The 13,198-nt window shown below is 39.4% G+C and overlaps 1 protein-coding gene across 1 annotated transcript in view; it reads right to left on the reverse strand.

Moving 5' to 3' along the window:
- The window catches only part of LOC126482293 (CDAN1-interacting nuclease 1), a 169,149-nt gene that overhangs the window by 23,783 nt on the left and 132,168 nt on the right, over positions 1-13,198 (reverse strand). The window lies entirely within an intron of this gene.

The raw sequence follows: 13,198 nt of genomic DNA on the forward strand, positions 1-13,198 counted from the left end.
CTGTCAAATCTGCTAACCTTCTGTCATCTGTACCCTCCTAGTATTTATGGGAAGAAGCTGTTAGTCATCAGAGACAAGGTCTGCAGTTCTCAGATATTTCATATTCTGTTAACTCTCATGATGTATTATGTACAATGACAATATGATCAATTTGAATCTCATCCAGGTTGAAATTTGAAGATTTCCAGGTTGTGCGGTGGCCTGGTGTAATATTAAGCTCTCTCTATACAGCTTAAGAATTTTTGTGGACTTACTTGTTGAAGAATGCTGGTTCTGCTTTCTTGCAGCGCCAATGTCTTCTGCTAGCACCGGACGCTTTTCCGAAGATTTCACTGCTAGGAAGGGGAAATTTTCACTCTCTCTCTTCTTATTTAAAAAAAACGCTACTCTTAGAATATCATTCAATGCACCAGAACATATTTATTTCCACTTTGTACAAAAAAACAACTAAACTTTATGACGTAAGCCCACACATTACCGGGCACCCAGAATCAGTTAATTGCACATTTTTGAACACAATTAATACATAAGCTTTTATCGTGGCTGACTATCCACGTCCAGTCCACGTACTCTCAACAGCAGTTCAACGTCTAATAAACAGTCACTATTTCGAGTCTTTCCATTTGTTTTTTTAACAATACAATGCTACATTACTCTTTGCAGCCGGCTACGGAGCTTCCGGGCTGTATTTGCTTATTCTTGGAAGGTCGCGCTGATTACTTGCCAGCGCCGACGAATTATCTCCCTTCCAGTTTCGCCTGCAGAAACAATAAATGGGTGCAGTATCCCATGCTCATCCCTACGCCCTGCTTTAAAATAACGTATGTTCGAAACGGCTGGAACACAAGTGTCTCCAGACTTTCGTAAAATTCTGGGGGTACTACAGTTGACATGTGATTGAAAGCTATTGGTTTTAGAACATAGTGAATAACACACAGAGTTCTTTAAGTCTTTCCCCATTACAAATGATTTATTTATTTTGGGTGGGGGAATTCTGTACATGTTGCCTTCAAGATCTTTACAGAACTTATCTGTTCACCAGATTTTTTTTCCGCCTGGTTGACTTGTACATACACATTCATGACCATATGAACTTAGTGCTTCAGTAGTTAAGCATCAACACTTAGCCATTGGGAATAGCGAAGGCTGTGACTGAACCTTAAATCTTCCTGTTGACAGTAATTCTGTGCCAAGATGAGTGTGAGTGATATGTTTCTATCTGTTACTATAGATGAGCTGACTGCAATCTGATTAAAAAGAATTACACCAGACGTGTTTCGCTTTTATTTATGAAGCATCTTCTGTGGTTATTCTGTAAATTGCATTTGTACATTCTTTTGTTCTTTCTTTTTAATCAGACTGCAGTCAGCTCGACACAGATAACCAATAGTAACAGATGTTAACAGCTGCTGTGGAAGATGGCCATGCAAACAATCAGATAAGTTTCTAAATCACGTACGCCATGTTTCCCCTTAAATATCCCATAATCTTGTGATTCAGAGGCCTATTTGGCAGTACACCGCTCTTACATCTTTGTGATTAGAATTTCATATTGAGACAAAGTGTCCGTAAAGTGTTTAAGCTTACTGGGCTTAACAAGGGAGTGTTCAGAAGAGGTTAGCTAAGATACCTTCAAGCATATTGGTCAACTAGGATCCCTAACTCTTTAATCTTTTTTAACAGCGAATTTCTCACACACACACACACACACACACACACACACACACACACACACACACACACACACAAACTGGATTCTATTGCAAAGGACTGAGTAATCACAGGAATAATATGTGACAACACGATACTTTCTATTAAATATTGATGACAGGGCTCTAAGGATATGTAGCATCTAATACACACTGCAGCCATCAATCGAGATTCGCACCAACCAGTGATGTTGCATGTGTTTGTTGTGATAGTGTCATGAGTGCACAGTATCTAGTGATTGCAGATGTCAAACAGCATCTGCATCAACTGCCAGGGGTCCTGTGTTTTCTGCACATGCCTATTATCTCCTTGCATTTTTTCTTCCCTGGTATGTGAATTTTATATGTTTACATTTCCATGCTTTTAGTTTTAGTTCTGTACTGCCTGCCACTCCGGGTTACAGCAGTAACTAGTTCTATTCATTCCAACTATCCTTATACTCAAGAATGTTTTTGCTATTGGTTGAGCATTCCTAATAATATGTACCAGCAGTAATCTGCCACCTGTAATAATCTGTTTATGATCTAGTAAACAATCAGTTATTTATCAAGACAGGCTTGTCAATCCAGAACACGTATTCAAAGGTCGGTCAGCCGAGGTTATGCTGTATACAACAGATATAATATGCTTCTGATGTTTCATTTGCTATTACCCTTCAGTGTATTTAACCTAACAGTTAGTATCCAACTATTACATAATTATGGAATAACAATTTATTCCTAATCAGATAGTACTAGTTATCCTCTTGAAGCTCCAAACTATAAATATCCCTGAGGATTTCGTTCTTTCTCCAGTGGGAGCTTAGGTGAGTTGTCTGTGTTTTAAATGTTACTATCACTAGCAACGAGAAAAGCTACATCAGTTTATAATCACTTTCTTGAAGTAGCTCAGAAGATTGGCATGGACAGCTCAGAGGATAAAGCAATAGAATATATGCAAGAAGCATGCCTCATACATATAAACAAATTACAGTTACTCCAGAAATTAATAATGTAATTAATTCCTTCAAATCCTTGACAATATTTCAAGTTAAGTCCTAAAATCCTGTTCTTGACACATATACTTGTTTTCAGTTACATATGCAATGCAACACTATCACAGGGAATATTTCCAGAAAGACTGAAATATACTACTGTCAGACCCTTTTACAAGACAGATATTAATAATTACTGATTAGTCTCACCATTCATCTGCTTCTTAAAGGTACTGCAAAAAATTATCTGTGCATGCAGCTTAAAATACCACTCTCAAAATAAGATGCTTATGGTCAATCTCAATTTGGACTTCAAAACAATCTCTCCTCATAACATGCTTCTTTCCAATTCACAAATCAGATTACACAAAATTTAAATGAGAAAATATTGCCAACTGATATTTTCTCTGTTGAAAGCACGTGATTGCACAGTTCACAGTATTCTCTTACAGAAACTAAAACATTACGGTATTAGAGATCGTGCTGGTAACTGATTTTCATCCTGTCTATCTAAAAGGATGCAGAGTGTACACAAAGGAACAGCATTGTCAGAAAAGAAAATAATCATTACAAATGTACCACAGGGATATGATCTGCTCTTGTTCTAGTTACATATAAATGACCTTCCATCATATATCCAAGAAGCACAAACAGTTTGCTTTGCTTATGACGCAGATATTATAATCAAACCTAATGGAGTAACTTAAAACACTTGAAAATATAAATCAGACAATGGAAAACCAGGCTGGAACATCAATAATATTTGGAAAAGGCTAGATTGTTACTCATCACAAAGAGGATCCGATGAGTTCTAGGTAGGCATAATGAAAGGACTGTTACAAAGTGTACACACACACACACACACACACACACACACACACACACACACACACACACACACTACCGCCATTCCCAGCAGCTCGGACCAGAATGCAACTGACACATGAATAGCAATCTGGAATGGGGCAGGGATGGGGGATGGATAGCAAGGTACAGGTGGTGAGAGAGAAGAGCACTACCTGGCGAGGTGTGCAGGGACTAAAGACAACCAGGCACAGTGTTGGGAGGTGGGGTGTGAGGAGGAGGGTGAAAAAATGTGTGTGCGGGGAGGAGGGTGGAGTGGAAAAGGAGAGGAGCAGGAAGAGGAAAGGCTGGGTGGGTACATTGGCAGATGGTGGCATACAAAGAGGGTGACAGAATGTGAAAAGGGAGGAGGTGATAGGATGAGGGTGCAGGAACTGTTGGGTGGAGGGTGTAGGGACAAGAGGATACTCTATGTGTTGTAAGGATAACTCCTGTCTGTGCAGTTCAGAAAAGCTGGTGGTGGAGGGGAGGATCCAGATGGCTCTGGTTGTGAAGCAGTCACTGAAATCACACATGTTGCAAACAGTTGCATATTGTATCATGCAGTGGTCCTAAATAGGACCATAGTTTGGCAGTGGTTGTTCATCCTGGTGGACAGCTGGTTGTTATCTACTATCATGCCCCGAAATGAGGGACATCCTACCCAAGATCCTTCCCACCCCTCCTAAAGTGGTGTTCTGTTGCCCACCCAACCTCCACAACATCCTAGTCCATCCCTATGCAACTCCCAATCTCAACCCTTTGCCACAGGGATCATATCCCTGTGGGAGACATAGGTGCAAGACCTACCCAATCCACCCACTCAGCATATCCTGTTCTTGTCCTCTCACCGGCTTATCTTACCCCATTAAAGGCCAGGCCACCTGTGAAACCAGCTACATTGTATGCCAGCTCTGCTGCAACCATTACATAACTTTTGATATTGGTACGACTACTTACCAGCTGTCCACCAGGATGAACGGTTACCGCCATGCCCGTAGGCTACACAGCGAAGGGGCGAAGAATATCATCAATGTACCACTGTGCTGTAAAGATGCCACAGATAACAACCAAATGGGTCCTGCTATGAAAAAAATGGCACCCCAGACCATCACTCCTAGTTGTTGGCCTGTGTGGTGGGTAACAGGTTGGTATCCCACTGCTGTCCGGGGCATCTGCAGACCTGTATTTGCTGATCATCAGGGTTCAGTTTGAAGTGGACCTCATCACTGAAAACAACTCTACTCTGGTTAATGAGATTCCAGGCCAAAGAGATGTCTGGGCATGCCCCAGACAGCAGTGGGATACCAACCTGACTGTCGCTTATCACATGGCCCAACAAACAGGAGTGATGGTCTGGGGTGCCATTTATTTTCATAGGAAGACACTTTTGGTTTTCATCCACGATACCCTTACAGCACAGCAATATGTTGACGATATTCTATGCCATGTTTTGTTGCCCTTAATGGCAAGCCGTCCTGGGCTTATATTTTACCAAGATAATGCCTGCACACACATTGCGTGACTTTCTACTGCTTGCCAAACCCTGCCTTGTCCGGCAAGGTCACCGGATGTCTCTCTCTAATTGAGAACATTTGCAGCATTATGGGCAGAGCCCTCCAACTATTTTGAGATTCTGATGATCTGATACGCCACTTTGGCAGATTTTGGCATGATATCCCACAGGAGGACATCCACAAACTCTATCAGTGAATACCGACTAGGCTAGCAACTGCTTACATAAGGGCCAGAGGTGGACCAATTCAGAAATTGACTTGCTCATTTTGTGAAGCTCTCTCTCTCAAATAAATCATCCAATTTTTCTCAAATTGTAGTAATTTGTTTGTACATGACATCACATCTACGAATTTGTTTAATTTCTTCAAGATGTAATTCCCCCCTCCTTATACTGTATAATACCCAAAGGAGAAACCATTTACACTATCATTTGGACTTAATGTGGCACAGAAAGGAGTGAGGCATTCAGCCATAAAAAAACCTTTGGCCACTTACCGAGTGAAATAAAAAATTTAATGGATGATAAAATTAACTGAAGACTCATCGTATTCACAACTGCAAATACATATCTTCTATTTCATACAACTGTAGATCATGGCATTGTCTGTTCCTTCAAACATGCATGCATGTCTGAAGGACATTGGCCAGTACACCGTACATACACTGCAAAATAGTATTACACGCCTAGACAGTCCATAAATGTCTCCTGCGTCAGACTCACAGGAACTGTGAGAGTGCAGGATGTGGACACACAGTGACGTATGGCGATTTGTGTCAGTCCAGGAGGTGTGCTCGGATAGCGGAAGTGGTTAAGGTGACCACTCGTGTAAAGTGGGAAATCCAGGTTTGCAGCCTCATCTGGCACAAATTTTCATATGTCATCAGTAAATTGTGCAGCTAAAGTCTGATCGTTTTCGCAATTTTGGATACATTTCTTCTATAAATAAGCTTTTACTCTTATTATTAGAGTAAAATGACCAGATACAGTAAGAAATTTTACAGATACAGCAGAAGCCTGATAAACTGTGGTCCGATCTGCTGTGGATTCGGATGTAACACCATGTAAAGTATGTTCCCCAAAATAAAATATCATTTATAAATCATTTTTGCACTTTCAGTATATTTTATAAACTTGAAAAAATCTTATTACAGTCTCCCTGTAGCCTTTCTGCAGTATAGTTTCCCCGACCAAAACAGATACACACTATTAAACTCAACCTTTGGTTTGTCTTATGAACATATCATGATTGTTGCTGGACAGAAGCTTTGAATACACAAATCACAGTTAACATTGTGACACAGTTGATGAACTGACTATGCAACAAATATGGACAACCATCATAATGATCGTAAATTATTCACTCATTGTCTAGAATGATGTCATAGAAATGGAAAGAATATTCTGTGAGTGATAAAATAAAAATTATTGATGGTGTGAAGAATGGCAAAACGAAAGCAAGTTTATCATGCGAGTGTCGTGTACCTGAAGGCACAACCAGGGAATGGGTGAAAGAAGGAAATAAGCTTTTGTAAATACAGTTGAAAGTGATGTGGGAATGTACAGGGAAAGGACTGGACTAGGAAAATACAGTGAATTTGCAAGTGACTTTACAAGTGGTTTTTGACAAAGAGACTTGACGGTGTGCTACTTTCCGGACCAATTACTAAAGCCCAAGCTGAAAAATTTCACTTTGATTTACATGACAAAGATTTTATTGCTTCTGATAGATGTTTTTCAAGATGTAAATGTCACTATGGAATTCACCAAAAGGCCACTGAAGGAGAAGCAAGGCCTTGCAGCAGTGAATCACTTCACAGTTTTCTGAAATCCTACACAAAGTAATAACAGATGAAAAATTAAATGATGATCTAGTGTATAATAGTGATGAAATGGCACTTTATTATTGTTGGCTTCCAACCAGAACTCTTGATGCAAAAAAATAAATAGATAAAAATTAAAAAATGAGTAAATAAGATGGGTTTGAATAACCTATTCTATGCCACAAAGAAATTGGGCAGCCATAAGCTGAAACCTTTTTGTACAGGTACAAGTGAAAGCCTAGTAATCACTAAATTTTTACAGGCATTAAAATATTGTCTGGATAATGTGTGACATTTTCACCAATTGGTTTCAAGATGAGTTCAGTCTGTCAGTGATAAAGCACCTACAGTCACTTAAGCTGAGGGAAGAAGTTCTGCTAATCCATGATCACCATCCATCTCATCCATCTACTGATGGGTTGCAATCAGAAGATAGAAAATAAAAACTTTGTTTTTGACAAAAAAAACAAGATGGAATTAATTCAGCTACTGGATCAGGGCATCATATGAGCATTTCGGCTCATTATCGCCATGACCGCTCACTTCAAGCATCAATCTGACCACTATTAGGAATTTCTGGAACTAGCATTCAATTGAAGGAAATGCAATGGCTGAATGCTATAGTGACATAGATTTCAACAGCAGTGACATCCATTTGGCATGTGATGTTCTACAGAGCAATATTGATCTACAAGACTTGAACCCTTGGGTAGTCGTCAACAACAAAGAACAGATTTCGGAGATCACAGATGACAAGGACATTATTGATGCTGTTTGAAATAAGTGAGTATTGAAGCTGTCCAGGCCGAGGATGATTAAGCTGAAGAAGAAAGTACAGATGATGTTCCCAGTACATGTGAAATATTGGATAATACAAATAAAGTGATTATGTGGATTGAGCAACAACGTGAACCAACCAAACTGAGTTATTGCACCTGATGAGCATAAAACAACACACTAAAGAAACTATATGAAATGACCCCCAGCAGAAAGCTAACTGAAGTCTTTAAAGCTTTAGAATAAAGGCGTACTGTAGCAGGCAGTGTTGTAAATTATCATACTGTATTTGATAGTGTACTTTATACATCATATTGAAACCAGTGTTATTGTTTCAGCAACATTTAAGTGAAGTTTGTTTAATAGCAATATCCTATTTCATAAGTTCCTGAAATATTTTACTTCTGTTGTTCTTTAAATTTGGATACTGTGTAGTACAGTTTGAATAATATTGCATTATGTAATCTTCCTAACTTTCCTTGCATAGTTTGACATTACACAGCTCACTCTCAATATACCCCTGGTATATAATAGATTCCTTTTTTATATTTGTAATCACATGATCAATTACAGGCAATGAATTTTTGTTGCTCTTGTTGCACTGTAGACCAACATGCCAAAACTGTAAAAGATGTTCATGAAAGTGCTACTGATTTCATCTACAATACTTGTGTTTATATTTGTGATTATACATAATTCTATCATATTTTTGAAAACAGAACCTTTTCACAACTGAAATTAATTTATTAAAGAGCTGTTTGCACTATCATTGCATGACTGGTATACTTACTTACTTGCTTGCTTGCTTACTTACTTACTTAACACTTACTAGGTTGGCCACACAAACCGTAGTCAGTTTTTAGCATTGCCAGTCAGCCTCCTCCATATTCCTTGGACCATATAGTCTTCTCCAGCTAGTCCCATTTCACACATATCCTCTCTGATCCCATCAATCCATCTCAGACATCACCTTCCCCTTGGTCTGTTGCCTCTCTTATGTCTTTTTCCACCACCTGCCTGGTGATCTGGCCTTCTCGCCGCATTACATGCCCGTACTACCTGAGTTTTTTCTCTGTAATCACAGCCAATATGTCCAGCGACTTGCACAGCTCCATGAATTCACGCTTTTTCCTTTTTCTCCTGTTTTCTCCATCTTTCACTGGCCCAAAAATATGTCTCTGAAGAGAATTCTAAAATGTCATGAGTTTTCTTTCTATCTTTTGGGTCATAGTCCAGGTCTCTGCTGTGTATAGGATGACAGGTTGTATTACTGTCCTGTAGATCCTACTCTTTGTAGGTAGGACTTCAGCAGCTTTCCGAGTGCAAACCTTGACCAGTTTCCTGCCTGGATTCTTGCCATTATTTCTTAGTCTCTCTCATTCGTTTCACTGAGTACCACCCCAAGATATTTGAACTCTTTTACTCTTTCAAAGATTTTACCATCTACATCTAAAGGTCTGTCTCACAACCAGATGTTTGGTCTTATCCACATTCATCTTCAGGCCTTCTCTCATTGGTTCTTCCATTAACACTCTTGCCATCTGAACCAGATCTTGCTGATTCTGTGTTATTAAAACTATATCATCTGCATAAGCCAGATTGCTGAGTCTTCTTCCCAGCAGTACTCTTATCTCCAGGCTTGTTACCTTGGTCAATGCTCTTTCCAGAACCAGTTTAAATGGGGGAGGGGGGAGGAGGAAGTCTCCCTGTTGCAAGTCCAGCCTTTGCCTTGAATTTCTCTGACATCTTTCCATTCACTTTCACACTATCATATGCTTCTTTGAAGGCCACAAAAAGACAGTAAACACTTCTGCGAAATTCCCAACTCTTTGATAGCATTTGCATTATTGTATGTAGTTGGTCTATGGTTGATTTGCCTTTCTAAGCCCTGCTTGTTGGAATACAAGTACTTCCTCAATGTATGGTGTTAGCCAGTTTAGCAACAAAATGCTCAGGATCTTATAAGTTGTGCAAAGTACAGTAATTCCTCTATAGTTGCTGCATCTCATCGCTGTTATCCATATTCAGATTTTCCAAATAGTTTTCCATTCATCTATAGCCTTTGTTTCATCTGTTATCAGTTGTCCTGCTTGGCGTTTGATCATGTCGATCTTCATGGTATATCCTTTCTTGAAGAACCTGACTGTTCTGTAAAAGTCTCTTGTATTGCCTACTGTTCACTCCTTTTCTGCCAGTGTTATGTTGCTATTTATATATTCTTGATTTTCTGTTTGTATGACTTTTTCTTGCTTCTCTAGTTCCCTCCATGTATCTCAACCTTAATCTTTCATCTGGTTCTTTTGTCAGCCGTAACGTTTTAGACTCTTTTCTCTTGCTGACTGTATGTCTACACTTATCATTCAACCATCCTCTGCTCCTCTTCCTTCTCTCCAATGGTTTCAGCACTTCATCTGCTGCATGTTTGAATTAGAACCTGAGCTTAGACTGTACATCATCAAACTCCCTACTTTTTCCAGGGCAGCAAACTTGTTTTGAATGTCGACTGCTTATATGTCCTTAAAGTGGTCCTCTTTCAGTAAATCTGTGTTTATTTTCTGGTTTGCATCTCTTCTGCATTTTCTACATTCTGTCCTTCCACAAACAGTTGACTGGTATACACAAAGAATAATTAATTTTCTGTAAATGTCAATCTCCATTAGTTCAATGTCTCTCAATATGTTCATTTGTTTCTCAAGGCGTGTGATTGACTCAGAATTATGAGAAAAATCTGGCTTACAAGTACAGAGCATGGAAATAGGCCAACATTTCACAGCCAAATCAGTCAAATACTTTTAGTAAACTGATGATAAATTATGAGGACAAAGGTGAAGGCCTAATTCGAAAATGTTACGCTTACAGTAGATTTTTTAAAAAAATCTGTAAATTGCTGCTTCATAACTGACATTTAAAATGCTTTGAAAATTAACTGAAAACTTCTGCATACGTGAAGAGGCACTTGCCTTACTACAGCTCACCAGAGCAAAGACACCATAAAAGTAATTGGCACTCAGATTGGGTTTCGAGTGTAACTTCATGCTACACATCACAGAGATAAAGTGTATAGTAGCACATGTTATGGTCAGTTTCTTGTCTTAGAATTTCAAAGCATTGCAATTTATTGGGTTTAGCAAGATTGCTCCCCCATTTACAATCGCAAAATGGCATTCCAATCTTCTAATTTTATGTGCGGATGGATGTGTGTGTGTGTGTGTGTGTGTGTGTGTGTGTGTGTGTGTGTGTGTGTGTGTGTGTGTGTGTGAGTGTATACCTATCCTTTTTTCCCCCCTAAGGTAAGTCTTTCCGCTCCCAGGATTAGAATGACTCCTTATCCTCTCCCTTAAAACCCACATCCTTTCGTCTTTCCCTCTCCTTCCCTCTTTCCTGGTGAAGCAACCTTGGGTTGCAGAAGCTTGAAATTTGTGTGTGTGTTTTTTATTGTGTCTATCTACCAGCACTTTCTCGTTTGGTAAGTTACAGCATCTTTGTTTTTTATATATATTTTTCCCATGTGGAATGTTTCCTTCTATTATATTCATTAATTTCATTAGTTAATTAGATGTGCTCAATGACACTTATTCCTATCAAGATTTTGTGCATTCAGCCGGAGATGTGAAGAGTAAAGAAGACTACTATGGTGAAGACCATGTCAGCTCATGGGTAACACACAGCTGTGTTATACACAAGAAGCATCCCATGGCACCAGTCCACTCAGTAGATGCTACAGTGGCACAAGCACAGCCTATGGGTATGTGCCATCATTTTGTATAGGGACAGATGCACGACGGGAGTTTACAAGTACAATAAGCCAACTCAGTCGTCACCTTACCTTCGTGTCCAATTCTTACGTAAAACACTTCTGGCATTGAAAGGTGTCATTCCAATATTTGCATTCTGATTCAAAATATTCTAAAATAGTTGTTTTGTACATTTTCACTCAAAAAATGTCGATAACCGGCACATATTTGTGCAATTCCATTTGAATAACATGTAGTCATTTTAAATTCTGGTGATGGAAGAAGTTTTCATCACTAGCACATGGCCTGCAAGGAAAAGAGAGAACCCGTACACAGTTCCCGAGTGCCAGGCTGCGTGCCTCCACCCTTAATAAAATTACAAATCACTCGTGGGCAAAAGGCATGTGTCAATGTTGATAATGCTATTGGGTTTAGCAAGATTGCTCCCCCATTTACAATCGCAAAATGGCATTCCAATCTTCTAATTTTATGTGCGGATGGATGTGTGTGTGTGTGTGTGTGTGTGTGTGTGTGTGTGTGTGTGTGTGTGTATACCTATCCTTTTTCCCCCCCTAAGGTAAGTCTTTCCGCTCCCAGGATTAGAATGACTCCTTATCCTCTCCCTTAAAACCCACATCCTTTCGTCTTTCCCTCTCCTTCCCTCTTTCCTGGTGAAGCAACCTTGGGTTGCAGAAGCTTGAAATTTGTGTGTGTGTTTTTTATTGTGTCTATCTACCAGCACTTTCTCGGCCCCATGTTTCAGCCTCTCCCTTCTCTCTCTCATTGTCATCAACAACACTAAACACTCGCTTACTCATTCAGTCACCCATGCTGGACCAATAATTGTATGACAGAACACTCACACTTCTTGAAGGTAGGTGTGATTGGGAGCAAATAAAGAAAACCTTTAATTGTGGATTACCCTTTGGAATCTCCCAGTTAACTATGTCACGCGACTGTACTTCATTTTAGTTGCAGGAACTGGCTGCAACCTGGACTGTATGCACAAAAATTGATAATTGTACCAATAGTACTAATATGTACTTTATTAAAAATTACAACTATTGGTCATTATTAGTATTACAAAGCCACTGTTAGAACTCCTGGAATTACATAAGGCTAGGTATTCAATCCCTTTTCTCATTTTCATGATCATTAACAATGTGGCTAACTCAGGACAATCTCTTGGTCTCTGAAAAACTGTCAACAAATGCAACAATCCTATCTCTTCAGCTGCACATACTATTCCATGCTTTTGATGCTACACCACTGACGGTGGTGGTGGTACTCATCAGCACAACAATAACAAATACACAAAACACTGAAATGGTTTCAAAGAACTATTGGGAATCTCATGAACATTCTACACAATATTCAATACACTGAGTACTTTAAGTCCCTTTATGAGTACACACATATGCCACAGTACACTCATGCAGATACCTGTATCTATGTGAAATATAAGAGGTCTGTTCAAAAAATTCCAGAACATTTGTAATTTTGCACCAATGGTGTGTTGGAGCGAAATGTGTTGACATCCCTGCACACGCCTGTGTTTAAAGTGTAACTGCCAGCAGTTCCATTTTTGTATGTCTGTTAGTTATTGTTCAGTGCTGTATTGGAAAGAACATTGTGTCACAGAGTTTACAAATTTCGAGATGGCAGAGTTAGAGGAGCAACACGTCTGCATTAAATTTTGCGTTAAACACAAGAAAACCTTTACAAAGACACACCAAATGATGCAGGAAGCTTACAGTGATGAGTGCTTAAGCCATACTTGGTGTTACAAATGGTTCACATGGTTTAAAAATGGTCACACGGG

Source organism: Schistocerca serialis, chromosome 5, assembly GCF_023864345.2.
Source record: "Schistocerca serialis cubense isolate TAMUIC-IGC-003099 chromosome 5, iqSchSeri2.2, whole genome shotgun sequence".
Classification (NCBI taxonomy): Eukaryota; Metazoa; Arthropoda; class Insecta; order Orthoptera; family Acrididae; genus Schistocerca; species Schistocerca serialis.